Source organism: Meriones unguiculatus, chromosome X (assembly GCF_030254825.1).
Source record: "Meriones unguiculatus strain TT.TT164.6M chromosome X, Bangor_MerUng_6.1, whole genome shotgun sequence".
Lineage (NCBI taxonomy): Eukaryota > Metazoa > Chordata > Mammalia > Rodentia > Muridae > Meriones > Meriones unguiculatus.
The window spans coordinates 68,124,961-68,150,534 of record NC_083369.1 but is presented as its reverse complement, the minus strand read 5'-3'; positions in this window follow the sequence as shown (position 1 = coordinate 68,150,534).

The following is a 25,574-nucleotide window of genomic DNA, read 5'->3' as shown; positions in this document are numbered from 1 at the left end:
AAGTGGGAAATAGTAAGAGCTGGAGAGGACAGGGTCTCCACAAGGAGAGCAACAGAACAAGAAAATTTGAACACAGGGAACTTCCCAGAGACTCATATTCCAACCAAGGACTATTAATGGAGATAACTTAGAACCCCTGCACAGATGTAGCCCATGGCAGTTCAGTGTCCAAGTGGGTTACATAGTAAAGGGAAGAGGGACTGTCTCTGACATACTCTGATTGGCCTGCTCTTTGATCACCTCCCCCTGTGGGGGGAGCAGCCTTACCAGGCCACAGTAGAGGACAATGCAGCCACTTTTGATGTGAACTGATAGACTAAGATCAGAAAGAAGAACCTCCCCTATTAGTGGACTTGGGGAGGGGCATGCATGCAGAAAGGGGAGGGAGGGTGGGATCGGGAGGGGAACAGGGAGGGGCTTATGGGGGATACAAAATGAATAAAGTGTAATTAATAAAATAAAAATAAATAAAAAATTAAAAAATAAAAAATATATATTTAACCTTCAAATATTATTGTATTATTTTCCTAGGTCTGCGGTACAAAATGCAGCCAAGTGCAATACTTAAAGCTACATACACTTTTTCTATGTTTTATAGACTTAAGAGGGCATAGGGCCATGCTCCCCTGAAAAGATACAGGAGGAGAAAAAATAGCTTATTAATTATTTTTCATCCTCTGGGACCTTCTGATATTTCATATGTGTCAGTATAACTCCATTTTTTATCATCATTTTCAGGGTGGCCTTTGTCCCAATTCCTCTGGATTTGTGTTTTTCTGGATTTCTAAGGACACTGCCATTACATTTAGGGCCCGCCTAATCTAGAATTAACTCATCTTAGCTTAATTATACCTGCAAAGACCCTATTTTCAATAAGGTCATATTTGGAGATCTGGAGTGGATGTGAATATTAGGAGTCTGTGTCCCAAACACTTCCAATGCACATTCTTCCCTTCTCAGTTTTTCCTGTGACCACGGATTTGTCACATATGCTTCATTTAGAAAAGATCCAGCTATACCACTCCTAGGCATATATCCAAAATATGCTCAAGTATACAAGGACATTTGCTCTGCCATGTTTGTAGCAGCTTTATTTGTAATAGCTAGAACCAGGAAACAACCCAGCTGCTCCTCAACTGAAAAATGGAATCAGAAATTGTGCTACATTTACACAATGAAGAACTACTCAGCAATTAAAAACAAGGAAATCATGAAATTTGCAGGTAAATGGTGGGATCTAGAAATGATCATCCTGAGTGAAGTACCCCAGAAGCAGAAAGACACACATGGTATATACTCACTTATAGGTGGATATTAGACATATAATATAGGATAAACATATGAAAACCTGTACACCTGGGGAAGTTAATCCAGAAGGAGGACCCTGGTAAGATGCTCAATCCTCATTCGGAATGGCAAACGAAATGGACATCAGAAGAGGGAGAAAACAGGGAAGAGGACAGGAGCCTACCACAGAGAGCCTCTGAAAGACCCTACCCTGCAGGGTATCAAAGCAGATGCTGAGACTCATAGCCAAACTTTGGGCAGAGTGTAAGGAATCTCATGAAAGAAGGGGGAGATAGAAAGACCTGGAGCCAACAGGAGCTCCACAAGGAAAGCAACAGAACCAAGAAATCTGGGCTCAGAGGTCTTTTTTGAGACTAATACTACAACCTAGGACCATGCATGGAGATAACCTTGAACCCCTGCACAGATGTAGCCCATGAGAGCTCAGAGTCCAAGTGGGTATCCTAGTAAGGGGAACAGGGACTGTCTCTGACAGGAACTGATTGGCCTGCTCTTTTGATCACCTCCTCCTGATAGGTAGCAGCCTTACCAGGCCACAGAGGAAGACAATGCAACCACTCCTGATGAGACCTGATAGGCTAGGGTCAGATGGAGGGGGAGGAGGACCTCTCTTATCAGTGGACTTGAAGAAGGGCATTGGAGGAGATGAGAGAAGAAGGGTAGGATTAGGAGGAAATTAAGGAGGGGGCTACAGCTGGGATACAAAGTGGATAAACTCTAATTAATATAAAAAATTAAAACTAAAAGTAAAAGAAACAAACAAAAAAGAAAACTGTCCTATATTTGTTTCTTGCTTTTCTTTTCCATTTCATTTTTTTTCCTTGATATAAAAAACTGCCTTTTATTCCTGGATTCTGAACTGTATATATATTTCTGTATCTACCTTTGTGATTTACTCTGCCCCCTCCCCCATTCTTTTTTTCTAGCCTTCACTCTCCTGGACCTACTTTGTAGTTCAGGCTGTGTCAACCTCACAGAGATCTGCCTGCCTTTGTCTCCCCAAATGCTTGAATGACAGGCATGTGCCACCACACATGGCTTTTTTTTTTAATTTATCAAAATATATATGAATTTGTTTTTTAATTAAGCATTATTTATGTCTTATGAATCATTCTCATCAAAATAATCTATCATTGATGTTTTGATTTTGTCATTGACTCCAAATTATTTAGCATTATATGTTTTCTATATTGCACATGTTTTTGCTTTGTTATTTACCTGTGGTTTATAATGTATGGACTCAATGAATGACGATTATATGAGATTGTGTTCTAAGTTCCTAGTTTATGTTGCATTTTCCTTTGTGTTCTCAGAGATACAGTACTTTTAAATGTTTTATGAAAATTTTGTTAATCCATTTATCTTGCAGTGCACAAATGTGAAGATATAGGTATTTTCACAAATTAAATATATTATTGACATTATTAAATTGATGTTTCTTTCTACGTTTGTTTTTTGAGCATTTATAGTACAGAAACTGCTACTTGTAAACCCAACAAGCTCTCTTATTTTTTTTCTTAGTAACAGAGTCCTGCCTGATTATTAAATTGGTTTGTTTTCAGTCAACATAAAATAATATTTTTCCAGCCTTTCTCATGACTATCATTGAAGTATATTCTGGCTGCTGTAATATATATGGATCTGGAACTGGCAGCTTAATTTTCTTTTCCTCCTACCAGTGTATAGACTTGATTGTTTGGCATTGTAAAAGGCTGTTGAAACTATAAAGTGCAATGATCCTCAATTTTTACTGGAGCTATGACCGGATAAAGCATTCATAAATTGAAAATACTGTAAGTTAACAAATGTATCAAATGTATTTAATACAACCTATATACCATTATAACTTAACAACATGGTATATTAGAAAGTGGACGTCATTTCTTCTCAAGCTCGCAGAGCTGATAGGGATATGTAGCCTCTTATTGCTGCCTTACCTCACTGGCGGCTCACACTGTGCATAACTAGACTAGGAAAATATCCAAAAGCAAACCTTGAGATACATGGCAATCTTTTCTGTTCACCCCACTGCACAGAAATTGTACTTGTTAATGTTCTTTTGTCGCTAAATTCCAAGGTAAGGTTTTCAATCATTATTTAACTTAGTCTTTCTAGGACATTTTACACTCTTGTTTTACAAGACACAATTTTATTCTGGCATTCTTCCAGAAGCTCAGAGCCATATTTCTGACTTCTAAGTTGAATGTTCCACAGCTACATCAAAACTGAATGGCTCTTGTGCCCCTTAAACCTGCTTTCTTTAGTTAACGTTTATACAGCCTAGCTTGAAAACTGCTTCCTTTTTCTTCCTGCTTAACTGTTAGCTATCAAAGCCTACATCACAAATATCTGCTAAATTTTGTTCTAGATAATGAATTAGTTCAGATACCCCACTGATAGTTTGCCAACACTGTTGTTGAAACCCAGTACATGCGAGGCTGGTACTTAACCACTGTGTTACAGGCATCCATCACACTGACCTTGCTTACACTATTCCAAACGCTTCTACTTTGCCTCTAAACTCTCCCTTATATTTCATAAAGCTATCCATTTGAAACATATTTGATCACATATCAACTTTTACTTTACTTCAAATTCTTCATTGTTGAACCTCTTTTTACCTTCCTGGTAGAGAATCTTTATGAATCTCAAACCCACCAGACCTTCCCCACAGAATAGCTACGCTATAACCACAGTAGATTTTTTCACATCAGTAGAAAACATACCAGATGCATATATATTTTCACAGCTTCATTGGTTGCCACCTGTTTTCTTTGAATAGAGTATCTGCCTTATTTTTTTATGGCATACTTATATTCATCAGTCAAATCCCAGTTAAAATGTCATCTCTTTCATGAAAGCACCCCTGACTCTCACAGTTAAGAATCAATCACTGTAAATCAATCAATCAATCAATCAATCAATCAATTAAAAGCTGGCCTTGCTTGAGACATATGCCATGATAGAAACCCCACCCCTGACATTATTAATAATATTCTGCTATACTTGTAGATAGTACCCTGGCCTAACTGTCATCTGAGAGGCTTCACCCAGCAACTGATAGAAACAGATCCAGGGACTCACAGCCAAACATTACTGAGAGCTTGGGGAATCCTGTGGAAGAGGGGAATGAAGGACTGAAGGAGCCAGAAAGGTGAAGGACACTACAAGAAAACCTACAAAATCAGCTAGCCTAGGTCTACAGTTGTTCATAGAGACTGAACCACCAATCATGCTGGTTGTAATCCCAGAGAGCATGAATGGGAAGGACCTAGGACCTCTGCACATATAAAAGTTCTGCAGCTAGGTCTTCATGTGGGATTCATAACAGCAGGAACAGGGGCTGTCTTTGATTTTTTTTCATTTGTATACCTTTCCCCTAATTGAGCTTCCTTGTCTACGTAGGAGAAGATGTACCTTGTCCTACTCAAACTTGATATGCCAAGGCAGGTCGACATCCATGTGATGCCTTCCCTTCTCTCAGGAGAGAGGATAGGAGGATAAGGGGAAGCAGAAGGGAGAATAGGATTGGAAGAAGGGAATGAGAGGAGAGAGTGAGGGACTGGAAGGAAAGGACAAGGGGAAACCTGTGATCAGATATAAAGTTAGTTAGTTAGTTAGTTAGTTAGTTAGTTAGTTAGTTAGTTAATAAAAAGAGCCAGTCACTGACACCAACAGCACATGCACTAAGATCAATAATCAATAAATGGAACCTCAAAAACTAAAATTCTTCTGTAAGGAAAAGGACACTGTCAATAGGACAACATAGAATGGGAAAAGATCATCACTAATGCTAAGTCTGACAGAGAGCTAATTTTCAAAATATACCACTCCTGGGCATATATCCAAAAGATGCGCAAGTATACAACAAGGACATTTGCTCAAACATGTTCCTAGCAGATATATTTGTAATTGGCAGAAGCTGGAAACAACTCAGATGTCCCTCAGTTGAGGAATGGATACAGAAATTGTGGTACTTTACACAATGGAATATTATTCAGCAATTAATAACAAGGAAATCATGAAAGTTGAAGGCAGATGGTGGGAACTAGAAAAGATCATCCAGAGTGAGGTATCCCAGAAGCAGAAAGACACAAGTATATACTCACTTAAAAGTGGACATTAGACATATTATACTATAAGATAAACATACTAAAATTTGTACACCTAAAGAAGCTAATCAAGAAGGAGACCCTGGGTAAGGTGCTCAATCCTCATTCGGAAAGGCAAATGGGATGGACATTGGAAGAGGGAGAAAACAGGGAACAGGACAGGAGTCTATCACAGAAGGCCTCTGAAAGACTCTGCCCTGCAGGATATCAAAGCAGATGCTGAGACGCAAAGCCAAACTTTGGGCAGAGTGCAAGGAATCTCATGAAAAAAGGGGGAGATAGAAAGACCTGGAGCAGACAGAAGTTCCACAAGGAGAGCAACAGAACCAAAAATCTGGGTCCAGCAGTCTTTTCTGAGAATGGTACTCCAACCAAGGGCATTTCATAGAGATAACCTAGAACCCCTGTACAGATGTAACCCATGACAGCTCAAGGTCCATGTGGGTTCCTTAGTAATGAGAGCAGGGACTGTCTCTGACATGAACTCAGTGGCTGGCTCTTTGATCATCTCCCCCTGATGGGGGAGCAACCTTACCAGGCAACAGAGGAAGACAATGCAGCCAGTCCTGATGAGATGTGATAAGCTAGGGTCAGATGGAAGGGGAGGAAGACCTCCAGTATCAGTGGACTTAGGGAAGAGCATGGGAGGAGAAGAGGATGGGAGAGTGTGATTGGAGGGGAAGAGGGAAAGGGCTATAGCTGGGATACAAAGTGAATAAACTATAATTAATAAAAAAATTTAAAAAATTTTATTTTTTTCAAAAACTGAAGAAAATAGACATAAACAAACCAAATAATCCAATTAAACCTGGGTACAGATCTAAGCAGAGAATTCTCAACACAGGAAGCACAATTGGCTAAGAAATACTTTAAAAACCGGTTCAACATCCTTGGACAACAGAAAAATGCAAATCAAAGCCTATCAGAATGGATAAGGTCAAACACACACACAAGTGACAGCTCCTGCTGGCAAAAAATGTGGAGCAAGGGGAACACTCCTTTATTGCTGGTTAGAGTGAAAACTTGTACAACTGCTTTGGAAATCAATATGGTGTTTTCAGAAAATTGCGAATCGATTTACCTCAAGACTCTGCTATGCCATTCCTGGGCATATATACAAAGGACGCTTCATCTTACCACAAGAACAGTTGCTCAAATATGTTCATAGCAGCTTTATTCATAATAACCAGAAACTGGAAACAACCCAGATGTTCCCCATGCAAAGAATGGATAGAAAAAAAAGGGGTACAGTTACACAACTGAAATACTACTTAGATGTTAAACAAAAGACATCATGTAATTTGCAGGCAAATTCATGGGCCTGGAAAAGTTCATACTGTATGAAATAACTCAGACTCAGAAAGAAACACATGGTATGTATCCCCCTATAAGTAGATATTTTCTGTAAAGTAAAGTATAACCATGTTACAATTTGTAGCCCCAGAGAGGTTAAGCATCAAGGAGGGCTCAGGAGGAGATTCACAGATCTCCCTGGGACAGAGAAATAGAATATATTTCTCACCTGGTCTGGGAGTGGTTGCCGATGGGAACAGGAGGGCTCAGATGAGGAGAAGAATGGAAAAAGAGAGTACTAAGATAGGTGACTGGAACTAAAGGGTGCACTTTGGGGGTGAATTAGAAACCTAGTGCAATGAGAACTTCCTGGAATCTATGAGGGTGAGCATAGCTAAGATTCCTAGTAATGGGGGATGCAAAGCCTGAACCGGCCATCTCCTGTAACCAAGCAGGGCTTCTAGTGGAGGTACTAGAACACCAACCCAGCCACAAAACCTTCCACTTAAAAGTTGTCCTGAGTGCAAAATGTGCTGGGATAAAAGTGGCACAGAACTTGTGAGAGTGACCAATCAATGACTGGTCCAACTTGAGAACTCTGCCTCCAGAGGGAGCCCAGGCCTGACACTGCCTAGAAGGCCAGGAACCAGAGGCTGGATAGTCCAGACACCTGGCATAGAACCAAATACAACTGGAAAAAGAAAAGGACAATGAAATGATTTCTAGTGATAGTCTTCTGTACTCGGAGACCAAAGCCTAACATAATAGTCATCAGAGGGGCTTTGTCCAGCAACTGATAGGAGTAGTTGCAGAGACCCACTGCCAAATATTGGGCAGAGCTCAGGGAATCCTGTGGAAGAGGGGGAAGGATTGTGGGAGCCAGAGGGGTCAAGGACACCACAAGAACACAACTTACAGAATAAATTAAACAAGACTCATAGAGGCTCACAGAGTCTAAAGCAACCAGGGGGTCCGCATGGACCTGAGCTAGACCCTCTTGCATATGTGTCATGGTTGTGTATCTTGGTGTTCTTGTGGGACACCTTACAGTGAAAGTGGGGGTGTCTCTGACTCTTTGGCCTGTGCTTGGGACCCCTTTCCCCCTACTGGGTTGCCTTGTCCCCTGTTTGGCCTTGATATGAAGTTTTGTGCTTAGTCTTATTGTACTTGCTATGATTTTTTTTTTTGTATCCTTGGGAAGTGTGCTCTTTCCTGAAGGTAAAAATCTACTCCTCCAAGGACCAGTAGATCTGGGAAAGAGAGAAGGTTGGAAGGGGTACTAGGAAAAGAGAAAGGAGGGGAAACTGTAGTCAGGGTAAAATATACAAGAGAAGAATAGATAGATAGATAGAGAGAGAGAGAGAGAGAGAGAGAGAGGAGAGAGAGAGAGAATCAGTCACTGTTACTCCACTGATGTTTTTTCAACACTGTTGGTATAGCATTAAGGTTTTTACTCTTTTGTTTAGTGCCCATTTCCCTCCAATATGGACTAAGTTCTATGAGGACCAGGTACTATGTAATTTATTGTTAAATTGAGCAGTGTCTAGCTCAATAAACGTCAAATAGCCAGAATCAGATTAAAGAAAAGGTTCTTGGCTCTCTATATACTTATCCCCTCCCAGATCACTAAGGTCTAAAAGTTTGCATTTCCACATTTGTCTTAAGGTACTCACATTTATTAAGATAGCTCCCTCAAATGGGCCAAAATTATTAATGGTCATTTTACCATACCTTCTTGTGAAATGGTATAAAATAATGAATTTTCAGTACTAGGGGGTGAGATATATATCATATTTTATTGATTAAAAAAACTTTGTTTCTCTTCTAATAAAGACTTGTGTCATCTTAATAGTTAGAAATGAATAACCATTGTTTTAAATTAATAACCATGTTTTTTTGGTTGAAAGTTTTGACATATATTTCCTTCTCCTTTATCTCCCCCCAAAAAACCTATTTTTTAAATGAATGAGTGCTGGAAGTGTGTGTGTGTGTGTGTGTGTGTGTGTGTGTGTGTGTGTGTGTAAACAAGGACTCTAAAGTTGACTCGGTGGTTGACATCATATAATGCTCTTATACAGGATCCAAGTTCAGTTCAGGCACCCACACCAAGCAGCACACAATCACCTATAATTCCGTCTTCAGGGCATGTGATATTATTTTCTCATCTCTGTACCCACACACATGTATGCACCATCACATACACATACAAATAAAAACAAAATGAATCTTTATTTTTAAAAAGTAAGTATAGGGATGCCTAAATTTTTTGGTTTAAGAACTCCTTCGCCTCCGTAGTCATTAATCAAGGACAATGCAAAACCCTGAGTCAGCTACAAAACATTTCCCATCAAGGCATAACTCCATATCCAATACCTCTTCTAGTTCACAGTCTGTTGTTCTATTATTGGAATCATTTGACTGGGGCATCTGTCAGGAGCAATAGAGAACAAATGCTTACTTTGAAGTATGCCCTAAATATCAAATCACAATGGCATACTCCAGTCATACCCTCTAAGATTACTATTATTCCTCATAGAGAACTTTCTTGGTGGGGCAACTATATTACTTTATCAAATATCTGCCAAGAGGAAATTTAACTGTGAGGGAGGACTTATTTTGGCTCATGCTTTTTAAATAATGAATTTATTTGTTCATTTTATATATGGCTTCTCTTCCCGGTCCCACTCTATCTCCCTCTTTCCCATCCCTCCTCCCCTATTCCTCAGAAAAGGGGAGCCCTCACCCACCCATCCATCCCAGTTCATCTAGTCACATCAGGACTGAGCTTGTCCTCTTCCCCTGAGGCCAAGCTCTACCCCCCTACCTTCCTAGCCAACATTTTTTTTCTATACAACACAAGATTCTCATAGTGTATGAATGGCCTGTGAATTCCCAATAGCAACATCTATACATCATTCAGTGTGCCTATTGGATTGTTGGGGAATATCTGCTGGGATATTCTGCTGGTAGATCAAATATTACTTCCAATACACATTTGAGGATACACTGATGTATCCCCACCAGTTTCTTGTTCAATAAGGACTGGCCTCAGAAAGCACGATTTTTCTCCTGGCAACCTGTCTGATTCTGAGTATGTCAAAATGGATGTAATTAACAGATCTTTGATCATAATAGGGTTACACTGCATGTGGCAGAAAACAAACTCATCAAACTGATAAATGACATATCTACAGTTGTTTGAGACCTACTTGAGCATAATCAAAACTGAATTTGAGGATTTCTTTATGGCAAATTAACATATTAAAGTTGATACTTTCATAGCATTTGCTATGGGTTGTGGTCTCATACTATTGTAAATATTCTTCAGCTATTAGCTAATACAACCTTCTTAACAATATTAAGGTACACATGGTTTTCACATCCATTTTACAGGCATAAAAATGAGGCACAGTGATCACTTGTGCCAGAGTGAATATTCAAGCTCAACCGTTTTGAATCCAGATTCTATACAACCTCCGGCAATTTAAAAGTCATGGTACTCCTTTTTGTTGCTCTTATTCTATATTCTCCTAGTCACTTTCTCACTACCATTCTGCTATCTTTATCGTCTGTCCTTTATAACAAACAAAGTATTTATCTTCAGTTCTACACAAACTCCTGCTATCATTTTGGTAACTTCTATTGTAATATGAATTTGTTTTCAACTGATGCACTGAACCTGAAATTATATTTTCAAATATCTCCTCCTCAGTGACTGTACTGCAGCTGCTTATTCTCAAAGTTACACTTTTAAAATATTTTTCTTTCCTAAGATTATTGTATAATTGCATCATTTCCCTTTCCCTTTTCCTTTCCTCCCACCAAACCCTCTCATGATGTAATCCCACTATTATTCTTTTTTAAATTTAGGGCCTCTTTTGTCATTAATTGTTAGTGCATATATATGTAAATGTACATGTATATACATATAAATTCCTAAATATAACCTGCTTATTCTATATAGTGTTACTTGTATGTCTGTACTTTCAGGGCTCACAAATTAGTATTGGATAAACAACTGATGTTCTCTGTCCTAGGGAAGACTATTTCACCTACCTCACAAACACATTCTCGAGCTTTGTACGAGCTTCTATTCCTTCTCTAACATTACTATGTCTAATCCCTTTCCCATTTTCACGGAATGTTTCCTCTAATTCCTGAGATAATGAAGTTTCTCAATCTTATTTAGACCACCTCTCCATTGACTCTTCTATGTTTACTCTACCCACAGCCTCTCCCTGCCTTTACTTTTCTCTTATTAAACAATTCACAACATTCCTAATTCACTCAGCTTCCATCACACTAACCTAAAAAAAATCTCAAAATAAATTAGGCACCCTCATATGTACTCAGTATACTGAGCAGTATTGAAAAAAAATCATCAACATTTCTTAACAATTCCAGTTTCTTTACTTGGGTGGGTCTCTTACTCTAAATTCTTTTCTCCCATCTCCTCAAAAATCTCTAAATATGTGGTCTGGAGAGATGGTTCAGCAGTTAAGATCATTTGCTGCTCTTGCAGAGGACCCTGGATTGTTTCCCAGAATTCACAGGGCAGCCTACAACTATATGTAACTCTACTTTCTGAGCTTATCTTGCCCTCTTCTGGCCTCCACAGGTACTGTATACCTACAATACACATACACCCATGTAAGCAAAACAGTCTTACAATACAATAAGAATTTAAATTTTGAGCCACATACCCAACTCTTAAAAAAATCTCCAAATCCTCATACCCAGAGTCTACATCCTCAGAAATAATCTCATCTCTTCTAACTCTTTCACAGAAAATATTAAAAAGTCACAAACATATTGTTGGAGCTATAAACAATGAAATCTGCAACTTTCTTGAATCCACATTTTGTTCCTTTCATGTTTCATGCCCTCCTCTCATATCTAAAGATAATATTTTCATATTTGTAGGGCTTCACTATATAGATTATTTCCTCTCTTCTCACATTCCCTACTGGTTATGGCATTTGCATTTGAACAGATTAGTACTCTCAACAAAAACAAAAATGATACCCCACCCCCCGACTTCACAGGCTGCACCTGCTGGCTTCACCACTTCATTTTTCCTGCACTTTGAAACAGCTTATCCACACACTGACTCTTTCCATCTCCCCATCTATAATTCATTTCTCAATCTGGGATGCTGTCAGTAAAATCAAAGAATCAATGGCCATCACATCATTAACACAAGTGGCTACATTTTGCTCTTATTTCTCTAGACTTTTTTAGCAAGAGCAAATGCTGTTAATTCTTCCTTCTGGGAGACATTTTTTCCTTGGTCACCACACTCAGTTCTTGTTGGGATTTGATTCTCTTCTCAGCATTGTCGGTTGCCTTTGATGGCCTTTACTTAAGGACTTGCTCCTTAAGCATTAATCTGAGCCTTCACAATTCATCTCTCTTCTATTTATATTCTCTCCCTAGGTGATATCATTCTAATATATGGCTTTAAATAACATTTGTATGCTGAAAACTTCCAAATCTTGCTACTGCCCTTGACCTCACTTTTGAGATTGAGACATATGCCCAACTCTCTTTCTTTTCCCTTTGGATATCCCAAAGCCATCTTTTAATTTTCCATCTCCTAAGCAGAGCTCATGTCCCATCTCTGAAATATGTATATCCATCAATTTATCTACATAATTGAGATAGTATTCACCTCCTGGTTCAATCTAAAAACTGGGAAGTCACCTTTGGCACATCACTTCAGAATTAATCATTAATTTTGGCTAATTCTATTTCATAATTCAGTCATCTTCATATCTCAACTATCATTACCTTATTAGAAACCACCATTGCTTTTTTCCCCCATATTATTTTAGAGCCATCCTAGCAGATCTCTCTGCCTCTATTCTGCTTTTTCAGTTAATTCTCTATAACTGGATTCACCTAACATCATTTTCTTCTTTTCAATGAGATCTTACTATTTTTTAGTGTGAAGTTAAAAGTTCCTAGCATGGCAATAAGTCTCACATAGTTGCATGATATAGTCCTTGAATCTTCTTGCTGCTACTCTTCCTCCTTGGAATCTAGAAAGTCATTGACTTTTCTCTTCAACTTAATGAGTAAATGTGCAGTATAACTAATATGTAGACATTAAACAAGTAAAGAAGGTTTTGGGCAATATTCCATAAAAAGGTAGTAGTATCTAGAAAATAAAGAAAAACCTAATCAGAAATTTCTTGCAATTATCTAGGTATGGAAAATGAAGGTAATAGTAGAAATAGAGAGAATTAAATCTAAGAGATTCAGAATTATCAATAGACCTTAGCAATTTTATGGGAAAAACAACCTAAGGAATAGGGAAAAGGCCATAATAAAGTCAAGCCTAAAGGTCAAGAATTTAAACAGTTCTAGTTATATTTAACTTGTCATGCTCATACTTAAAACTAGACTGTTAAAATTAAAAAAAAAAAACACTAAAACCGTTGAGTTTTTACTGGTGGTTTAACATTTAAGAGAACAGGTATGAGATGGGATTAAAGGGGTTTATTTGCATGTCTGTAAGAGAAAATTGGGAAGTGAGCATATAAATAATAGTTTTCTATTTCATAGTTATGTAAACATATAAAGAGTAACTTTATAATTTTCCCACATGGTTATTTACCAAGTAGAATTATATAGAATAATAAACGAATAACACACAAATGATGAAAATGAAGAAGCTAAAGAAATTGTTAGAGATATATAGAAAATAATAACAACCTGGCAGCAATAATCGATTTTATATGAATAATTGAATTAAATACAAATTGATACTGTTTTCTAATTAAAAGGGAGAGATTAACAGAATATCTTTTTTAAACATAATGCAAGTGCATACTATTTTGATCCAACTTTTAGAAAAAATATTTTGTATAAATAGCCAATAAAATTTAGCCTAGATAATAGTACTAATACCAGTCAAAATGGACTTCAAGTGATTAAAGTAGTCACAGGAGACAAACATTTATTTATTTATTTATTTTTCTATTTATTTATTTATCTATTTATTGGAGAATCTAACCATCAATAAAACAAAAATTATAGACAATAGAGACCTAATATATATAAATAAGTATTGAAGGGGAAATATGAATCTAGATAATAATATTTGGAGACTTCAGTTTTCCACTTTCAGTTATGTATAAAACAAGATGAAAAGTCAAAAAAGAAATAAAGGACTTGAATAAACACTCTAAGTCAAATATAAAAGATATATTGGCAGAATACTGAGATATTGCAATATGGTTCAGGTTACAGCAGCAAAATAAAATTCACAATAAAAGCAAGTCACAAGTCACATGGGGGGGTCGTTTCCACTACACATAAAAGTGGTATGTACAGAACACTGTAATCTGATAAGTAAATGAGCATTTTGTAGTTAAAAAATTATATATTTTAATTTAAAAAGTCCTTAGTACTTAAAAATGCTAATGATTGCTTAAGCCTTTAAGACACCATTATGTTCTTTTTATTAGCAGACAATGTTGTTTACAGCTTATGGCCAATGAATGACCAAAGCTGTCATTGCCGAGGTAGTATTTTAACATAAGACAACAAAATATCCCTTATCGATTAACTATTCCTTTTATTAAGATTTCTCTGCATATTGTGACGCTCTTTTGTTTTCTTCAAGGGAGAAATTTCAAAACTTGGAGTCAGGCCTCATAACCTCTGTGGCAGCTTTGTCAGCTCAGCTCACACACTACTCCAAATTCTGCATCGTTGTGGAAACAGTGTACACAGCATCCTCACTCGGAGTGGATTCTATTTCAATCAGTTATGTTCTTTGTTCATCCATAAGAAATAGTTCCTCATCTGCATCAAGATTTTATCATGGGATTTCAGCAATTCACTAGCATGTTTAGCTTTGTTGATATTTCTACCATGTTTGCAAGTAGCTCCTCAACTGAAAGCTTGACCAGTGGAAAGTCTCCTATAGAGGTTGTGGTTGGAATCCGTCTCTATCAGATTCTCATTACTGTTGACATACTGGTCCTCTCATAAATGATGCTACAGAAAACTATTAGAATTAGCTACTACATAATGTAATGACATATATATGATAAATATCGTAACGTTCAAATAAGGTCAAATACTTTGTCTCCTCTTAAAATCATTTTTCTAGCTTTCAAAGAAAATATAACACATTATTCACCTTATTCATTATCTGTCACCACTTTACATTGGAATAAAAACTACAATATTTTTTACAATATTTTACAATTTTTTACAATACAAAAGCTATTACACTTTTTTTGTTTTGTTTTGTTTTTGTTTCCAAGATAGGGTTTCTCTGTGTAGCCTTGCCTGTTCTGGAACTCATACTGTAGATCAGGCTGGCCTTGAACTCAAGGATCCACCTGCCTCTCCCTCCTGAGTACTGCAATTAAAGGTGTGTGCCACCGCCTCCTGGATACTATTTAACCTTTATATAAAGCATGACTTTATTAGATTTGTACTTTTCATTTTCTGTATGAACATTTCCTTTATATTCACAATGTGACTACCTATTTGGCACAATAATTTTAGCTTTTAGCTCATGTCAGCTCATAAATCTGGTAACAGGGATGTCTTTTGTTTTGTTATGTTTATGTTTTGTTTCTGAGATAAGGTCTCCTGGAGTACTCCAGGCTGAACTTGAATTCACTAAGTAGCCTGTGAGGGTTGGTCTTAAATAATCCATCATCCTGTCTCATTTGGCCAAGTCCTAGGTTATACATACATACTATATACATACTATATGTATGCATGTATGTATGTAACACCGCACCTGAGTAATCTAACCACATAGTACACACAGTACACTATTTGTTAAAGATATGGTACATAGCTTCCAAGAACAACAGCCATAGTAACAGTAGGCATCTTTGATAACAATGAAAAAGTTGAAATACTGAAATAACCACAAAAATATGATGAAAAGACATTATCAAAGTGAGCACATGCTTTGGAAAAAGTGCTGCTGATGTATTCTCAATGCATGGATATCACAAACTTCAGCTTGAAAAAAAGCCCACTATCTGTAAATGTTAACTATAACAATGAATGTAAAGTGTATTAAGTTCATTAAAATGAAGAAGGCTGTTTTAGTTTTGTTTTCCTGAGATATGGCCTCACTATATATTTCTGGCTTTCTTGGAACTCACTATATTGACCAGGATGTCCTCAAGATCACAAAGATCCATTTTCCTTTTTCTCCCAAGTTCAAGGATTAAAGACATGCACCACCCACTAAAGCACCACAAATAGCTTTCTTAGGTGCATATGGTATATTTTCCAATAATATATATGTTAGAAGTCCCAATTAAGGTAAAAAGACAGAAAGCAGACACAGCGTTTTCTATGACAACAGAAAGAGCCTATGAGGAGTGGCAGGGAGTACATAACCCCAGGTACAGGGTGGGGCATATCCTTTACTCTAACTGCCAAACAGGGGACCCAAATCAGAAAATAGAAAACTGTGGGCTTTCTGATCTTACTACTAATGCCTGCAAGTGAGTGATTGTGGGCTCTCAGAGATTTCCACACACTCCTGCAACTGAATGAGTGCTTCTGTAAGAGAGTGCATACAGAGTCCCAGATCAGGGTCCCTCTGCACTAACAGCCAGATATTGGATCTCTCCCCCCTCACTCCCCCACTGTGGGCAACCAATGTAGGGATCTCTGGGACAGCATTCTCAATATTGAAGCCCCTGTTCTGTGGGTCTCCCAGTGGAGTACAGGCAAACAATTCCTGGAACCAAGATGGTGCAGCTCAGAAACTGATACATCTCTCAAAGAAAAAAATAAAATTAGAAATGTGCCAAACACAAAACATCCAAGAAATCAAGGATGACATAAAGATGAAATCAAAGAATAATAGGAATAGATAAAAGAGAAAAGGTCCAGAAAATATTTTCAAGAATATAAAAGAAGAAAAATTCACAACTTAAAAAAAGAGACATCCTTTAAACTTACAAGAGGCCTACAGAACACCAAATAGACCAGACCAGAAAAGAGACTCCTTCTGTCACAAAATAGTCAAAACGCTAAATCTACAGAACAATGAAAAATACTAAAAGCAACAAGGGAAAAAGGCCAAGTAACATACAAAGGTAGACCTATCAGAATCACACCAGACTTCTCAACAGAAACCATGAAAGCTGGAAGGGCCTAGACAGATGACATGCAGACTCTAAGAGACCATGGATGCCAACCCAGACTACTATATCCAGCAAAGCTTTCACTCAGCATTGATGGAGAAAACAAAATATGTCATGACAAAACTAAACTTAAACAATATCTACACAGCAACCCAGCCCTACAGAAGATACTGGAAGGAAAACTCCAATCTAACAAAATCAACTACATCCAAGAATACATAGGATATAGATAACTTCACAACAAAGAATTAAAACAAGCATTGAAACACAGTAACACCATCAACTCCACAATAAAAGGAACCAACATTCATTGATCACTATTATCTATCAACATCAATGGACCCAACTCTCCAATAAAATACACAGACTAACAGAATGGTTGCAGAAACAGGATCCAACATTCAGCTGCATTCCAGAAACACACCTTTACAATAATGACAGACACTACCTCAGAGTAAAGGGCTGGAAAAATGTTTTTGAAACAAACAGACCCAGAAAACGAGATGGGGTAGCTTTCTTAATATCTAAAAAAATTTACTTTCAAACAAAATTAATCAAAAAAGATGAGGATGGATACTTCATTCTCATCAAAGGAAAAATATACCAGGAGTATATCACAACACTGAACATCTATGCCCCAAATAAAAGAGCACCAGCATTCATAAATGAAACATTATTAAAGCTCAGCTCATACAATGATCCCAATACACTGACAGTGGGAGATTTCAACACTCCATTCTCACCAAGGGACAGATCATAAAGACAGAAGCTAAACAGGGAAATAATAACACTTACCGATGTCTTAAATCAAATGGACCTAATAGATAAGTACAAAAACTTTCACCCAAACTCGAAAGAGTATAACTTCTTTTCAGCACTTCATGGAACTTTCTCCAAAACTGACTATATCATTGCGCACAAAGCAAGTCTCAACAGATACAAGAAGATTGAAATAATTCCCTGTATCCTATCAGACCACCATGGCCTAAAATTAGACCTCAAAAACAACAAAATTTAAAAAAAAAAAAAAACCTACATATGCATGGGAACAAAGCAACTCTCTACTCAATGACACCTTGATCAGGGAAGAAATATAAAAATACATTAGTGACTTCCTAAAAGTCAATAAAAAATTAGGCACAACTTAACTAAACATATAGGACACAGTGAAAGCAGCGCTAAGAGGAAAGTGCTTCCAGAAAGAAGTTTGAGACATCTCATACAAGTAACTTATTGGCACACCTAAAAGCCCTCCAAAAAAAAATTAGAATCAGACACACCCAAGAAAAGTTGCTAGGTCCCTGCAGGTGCCTGCATATTCTACTTACCATCCCAGATGGAACTGTAGACGCTAAAACACCACAGACTCAGTGTCTGTGTAGGGAAGAAACCCGACAGAGGGGGAAACATCAGGTCCAACCTTCAGGGCACCCAGCTCCAGAAAAGGTTTTGCCTTCTAACAGACTCTAAGCTCTGGCCTTCTAATGCACGCATGAATGCTAGGCCTACCTGCCATTGATTACTGCTAGGTTACTGAGGAACACAGACAGCTCCAACCTCAGAAACACAGAAGCCTGAGAACCATTGGAACAGCCCTCAGATACTGCACCAAGTTGCCACCAGTTAGCCATAGCTAAACTGACTAAACCAAGCAACTCCCTGATTCTTCAAGAGGGCTGCACCCCGAAAACACAACATAAGAGCAGGAGCAGAATCTCACTAAATTCAGAGCAAGAAACCCAGCAACAGGGCAGCCATCTCCAGGTCTTCTCCTGATGAGAGAAGAGCTTTCCTGAACACCACAGTTAGCAAACAGGTCCATATGCCTGAGGTGAACTATGACACTTCCCGAGAAGCACTGCCATTCAGTTGACCATATCCAAAAAGTTGAGGAGGCCTCCTTCAGAACCCTGTCAAGGGAATCTCCCCACCCCAGGATTCCAGCAGGCACCAGAAATTAACAGCCAACACCTGAGACAGCCAGATGGGTAAAGGCCAGTGTAAAATCACAACCAGCAAAAGGCAAAGCAATATGGCATCTCCAGAACCCAGTTATCCAGGGGAAAGTAGCCCTGGACACCCTAACATAAGAGAAATTCAAGAAGATAACCTTACATCTATGCTTATGAAGAGGTTAATGGAGGAAACAAATAAAATGCGTAAAGAATTAGAAGAAGATAAAGTCAAACAGATTATGACTATCCTTAAAGAACTATAGGAAGATGCAGCCAAAGAGTTTGTGGCTTTCAGAGAGGAAATTAATAAATCATTGAAAGAAACAAAAGAACCAGAGGAATGTTCAAACAAACAGCTGAAGGAATTGAAGGAAAAACAGGAAAATACAGTCAGACAAGTGAAGGAAATCAACAAAACAGTTCAAGATCTGAAAGCAGAATTGGAAAAAGTAAAGAAAACACAAATGGAGGAAATCATGGAGAAGGAGAACATAGGGAAGAAAACAGGAACTCTAGAGGTGAGCATAATCCAGTAGACTACAACAGATGGAAGAATCTCAGGTGTGGAAGATACAATGGAAGAAATTGATGTGGCTGTTGAAGAAAATAATAAATCTAAAAATATCCTAACACAAACCATCCAAGAAATCAAAGACAACATTAAAAGAGGAAACCTAAGATTAATAGGAATAGAGGAAAAAGTAGATTCCCTCCTCCAAGCACCAGAAAATATTTTCAACAAAATCATAGAAGAAAATTTCCCAACTTAAAGGAGAGGCCTATAAACATACAAAAGACCTACAGAACACCTAATAAATTAGACGAGAATAGAAAATCCTCCAGCCACATAATAATCAAAACAGTAAGTATACAGAACAAAGAAAAAATACTAAAAGCTGCAAGGGAAAAAGGCCAAGTAACATATAAAGGCAAATCCATCAGAATCACACCTGACATCTCAACAGAGACTATGAAAGCCAGAAGGGCCTGGATGGATATCATGCAGACCCTGAGAGAACACAGATGTCAGTCCAGTCTATTATACCCAGCAAAACTTTCAGTCCTCATAGATAGAGAAAACAAGATGTTCAATGACAAAAACAAATTTCAACAATACCTACCCACAAATCCAGTGTTACAGAAGTTACTAAAGGAAAAATACAACCCAAGAAAACTACCTACTTTCAGGAAAACACAGCAAATAAATAATCTCACTACAGCAAAACTAAAAGTAGCCAAGCACACAAACATATTACCACAGCCAACATCAAAGTCAAAGGATCTAATAGCCACTGGTCATTAATCTCTTTCAACATCAATGGACTCAACTCTCCAATAAAAAGATACAGACTAATAGAATGGATGCGTAGATAAGATCCAACAATCTGTTGCATGCAAGAAACACAACCAAGTCACAAAGATAGATATTACCTGAGAGTAAAGGGCTGGAAGATGGTTTTCCAAGCAAATGGACCCAAGAAGCAAGCAAGAGTAACCATTCTAATATCTAATAAAATAGAATTTCAACAAAGATTAATTGAACGAGATGAGGATGAACACTTCATACTCATCAGGGGAAAATTCCACCAGGAAGTCATTACAATCCTGAAAATCTATGCCCCAAATACAAGGGAACTCACATTTGTAAAAGAAACATTAATAAAACTTAAACCACACATAGATTTCCAACACATTAATAGTGAGATACTCCAACACCCAACTCTCAACATGGACAGGTCAACAAAACAAGAAATTAAATCAAGAAACAATAACTCTAACAGAGGTCATGAATCAAATGGACCTAACAGACATGTACAGAACCTTTCACTCAAACAACAACAACAAAAAATTTCACCTTCTTCTCAGCAACTCATGGAACCTTCTCCAAAATAGACCATATAGTTTGGTCACAAAACAAGCTTCAACAGACACAATACAATTGAAATAATCCCTTGTATCCTATCAGACCACCATGGACTAAGGCTGGATCTCAACAACAATAGAAATTGCAAAAAGCCTACACACACATGGAAACTGAACAACTCGCTACAAAATGACAATTGGGTCAGGAAAGAAATAAAGAAATTAAAGTCTTCCTAGAATTCAATGAAAATGAAGGCACAACATACCCAAACGTATGGGATACAATGAAAATATTGCTAAGAGGACAGTTCATAGCACTAAGTGCCTTCAAGAAGAAATCCGAAACATCTCATTCAAGCAACTTAAAGGCTCACCTAAAAGCCCTAGATAAAAAAGAAGCAGAAGACACACATGGTATATACTCACTTATAAGTGGAAATTAGCCATATTTTATAGAATAAACATATTAAATTTTGTATTCCTAAAGAAGCTAAGCAATAAAGAAGAACCTAGGAAAGATTTTCAATCCTCATTCAGAAGAACAAATGCAAATAGACATTCTAAGCAGGAGAAAATAGAGAACAGGACAGGAGCCTACCAAAATTAGCCTCTGAAAGTCTCCACTGATCAAGGTATGGAAGCAGAGGCTGAGACTCATAGACAAACTTTGGACAGAGTACAGGGAATCTTATGAAAGAAGGGGGAGATAGAAAGAGCTGGAGGGGTCAAGAGCCCCAAAAGGAGACCAACAAAGCCAAAAACTTGAGCCCTGGGGGCCCTGCAGGGACTGATACCACAACCAATGACAATGCATGGGGTGAACCTAAAACCAGGCTCAGGTGTAACCAAATGATTCAGTCTCCAAGTGGGTTCCCTAATAAGGGGATCAGGGACTTTTTCTGGCAAGAACTCAGTGAATGGCTCTCTGATCACCTTCTGCTGGGGTGTGCAGCATTGCCAGGCCACAGAGGAAGACAATGCAACCGTTCCTGATGAGACCTGATAGGGTAGGATCAGATAGAAGGGGAGAAGACCTTCCCTATCAGTGGACTAGGGGAGGGGCATAGGGCAAGAAGAGGAAGTGGGGTGTGATTGGGAGGAGACAAGGGAGGGGGCCATAGCTGGGATACAAATTGCAAAAATTTTAATAAATAACAGTAATAAATAAAAATTAAAAATTAATGGTTTACATGGCAAGTTCCAAGCTACCCAACTATACAGAGTAAATCACTATCTCCAAAAAAATAAAATCAAGAATAATAGTTTATCTAGACTCAACAAGAAAGAAATGGGAAATATTCAAGTAACAAAAATTGGTAAATGAAATAGTGTAAATGACTGACACTCATAAAGAATTAAAAATGACTACAAGAATAGTAATGGATAATTACAAGCCAGAGAATACAACATGTAAATTGAATAGAAAAAGCTCCTAGAAATTTGCAAACTTTCAAAAATGGAGAAGAAATAGAAATTCTATACAGACCTGTAACAAATAATTGAACCTAATCAAAATCATTACATATTAAATCATCCTGTTTTAGTTTGAATAAGAATGGGCCCCATAGACTCATATATTTAAATGCTTGGTTTTCAGGGAGTGACAATACTTGAAGAGGATTAGTAGGTGTTGGAGGAAGTATACCACTGGGCTTTGCAGTTTCAAAAGCCCACATCACGTCTAGTCTCCCTCTATCTGCTTGTAAATCAGGGTATAGAACTCTCATCCCCTTCTACAACACCATGTCTGCCTGTGTGTTTCCATCCTCCCCACTATGATGATACTAGACTAATTCTCTGAAAAGGTGAACAAGCCCCAATTAAATGCTTTCTTTTATATGAGTTTCCCCTATCATGGTGCCTCTTCACAGCAATAGAATAATTACTAAGATACATTCCTAAGACAAATGGTCTCACTGTTTTGCAGCACATGTTTAACTCTTCAAAAATTTACAATGGACCCTACGCAATGTTTCAGTAGGTAAAAGTACTTACTCCCTAGCTTGATAGCTTAGATTCAAACCCTGTGTCCCAGGTAATAGAAGATGAAAACTTCCTCTCTCTCTCATAGAATGAGTACAATGATAGCCTGATACCTTTTGTAAATATAAATGCAGAAATACTAGGGAGCTAAACTCAACAACATCATAAAGTACTTATATACTATGACTCAATGAAATTTGTATAAAAAAATCAAATCTAATGTGGAAATTAGTAGAATGTAAAAAATGTAGCTCTGTCAAAACTGATCTGAGAAAAAAAGAATTCAACAAAATTAAGCACTATTTTCATGACAGAAACATTCAGCAAACTAGGAATAGTAAAAAACTTCAAACTTCTAGGAAAAGCCTGTGATAGCATCAAACTCAACAGTGAAAAACAGAAAAATGTCCTCCAATATCATGAGTAAAGTGAGGATATCCATCTTTTTTACTCTGTATAACACTATACTAAAAGTTCTGGCCAGAACAATTCAGCCATAAAAAGAAATAAATCACATTGAAATTGGAAAAGAAAAATTAAACTTTACAGATGGCAAGATCTTATATAGAGAACATATTTGCAAAGTCCACAAAAAACATGCTAGACTGAATGGATGCATAATTTGGCAAAGTTAGAGCATACAAAATCAAATACACAAGTATCAGTCATGTTTGTATACACTAGTAATGAGAACCCTCAAAAAGAAAATTAAGAAACAATTTACTTTGGCATATTATTAAAATAATGAAATAGTAATATTAAATTTAACAAAGGAGGTATAATAATTATAGATTACCAAAAGCAATCAAAGAAAGTTTAAATAGATGAAAAGGCATAATATACAATAGGCTAAAATAATATTGTTAAGATAGAAATACTTCCCAAAGCTAAGTAAGAATGTGATTCCATAAATACCGAAACTGTGTTGACTTTTTTTTTTTTTGAGAAATAAAAATTCTGATATGGATCTCAGAGATGTCCAAAGAGACAAACCATCTTTTTAAAAAGAGACTAAATTTGAAGGATTCATACTCCACATTTTCAAAACTTAATGCAGGCTTTAGTGATCAAAAGAGTTTGGTACTAGCATAAACATATGTATAAACGCCAGTGGAATAGAATCAAGGATTTAGAAATAAAGCAATATATTTATGACTGATTGATTTTTTTAAGTGTCTGGACAAGGCAAACTTTATTTGAACAACAAAGTGTACTCAGAAAAGCAAACAGTTCAACTGACTTGTGAGAAAGTACAAATATTCAAAGGAGAAAGAATAGTTTCTTCTACAAACAATTTAGGGACAACTATATATCCACAAGCAAAAGAATGAAGTTGGATCCATATTACCCTATAGTAGGAGCAGTTGAAGTGAAGACCATACCTGCTAGTCCCCAAGCTACTCAGAAACCAGAAACAGATCATTAAGACCTGATTATAGTTTGCCTATCAACAATTACTCTCCCCCATGAGCTCCATAAGGAAACCAACAAAGCCAAAATCTGGGCCCAGGGGGACCTGCAATGACTAACACATCAACCGAGGACCATGCAAGGGGAGCAGGGGCTGTTTCTGTTGCCTGCTGCTTGATCACTTTCCCCTGGTGGAGTCCACAGAGGAAGAGAATCCAAATAGTCCTGATAAGACTTGATAAGCTAAGGTCAGTCAGATAGTAAGAGAGGAGGACTCCCCCTATTCAGTGGACTGGGAGGAATGGAGGAAAAGCAAGAGGGAGGATAGAACCAGGAGATTAGGGTCGGAGGTTAAAAGTGAATAAATTATAAAAAAAAAGAAATAAAAATTTACAAAACAATTACTGTCCCCTAACCTCAGAAAAGTGTTTTCAGTGACCCAGTGTTTTGTTAGATTCTGTGCTCTTGTCATTCTACTTTCCATATTTGTTATGGGCAGTTCCTCTTGCTTTCCTCTTAATGCTGAGCAAAAGGAAGTCCCTAGCTAAACCATTAACTGTGTTTTATTTACATTTCTTTGTTAAACTTAATGACTATTTAACAGAAGACCTTGTACTTTGATTACAGGGTTCCTGTTCTGATATAAGTTTAAAATACCTTTGAAAAGAATATATTCAATTACAGTCATTCACAGCCCTAATTCAGGCAAAATTTTCATTAAATAAATAATTAGCATTGGCAATAGTATTATATCTTAGGAATGTGCAGTTTAAATGTGGTAATTGCTCCATGTGTTGGCCTTTACAAGTGACACATTTCTACATATTTATGTTATTGGCTAGGAGTTGTCCAAAGCAAGAAATGCAACCCTGACTCACCAGAACCTTATTTTGTAAAGCAGGCCTGTGCTCAGCCAATTAAAACAGAAATTCCACACTTCCTCCTGCATTTCACTTTGCAGAATTTCTGGTCAGAGTCCCACAGTTCACTTTAGTGTTGTTTGAGTACCTGAGGCAGAGACAGTGCTGGGTGTTAAAACCTACAATCACACCGTGACACTTTTTCAACACTCCACAGTATTTTAAGAATAACCTCTTCTTAGATTCTGTTCTATTTCCTTTGCCTTTGTCATTGTTAAGATTTTCTCTTTCAGGCAAATAGTTAAGAGCTGCTTTCTTGCAAACAAACATCTGACTCCAAACTGTTCAACTGATGACAGTATTCATGGTGTTCTGGTCATTTTGATGCTAGGCACATTCTTAAGATATGTGTACCATGTACCATGTATACAGCAGACACAAGAAATTTCATGTATGATTATGGTAAGCAGAAAGACAAACAGCTATATCTCTCTAGGGCATAATCTTAATGAAAAACTCACTGTTTGGGGACAGAGAGAAAAATGAAGAGAAATCTAGACTAAATTCAGCTCAGAAATTGTTTATCTATGAAAATAAGTAACTTTTTTTCTTTGAGGGAAATGAAAACCATTATATAGGAGATATTCCTTA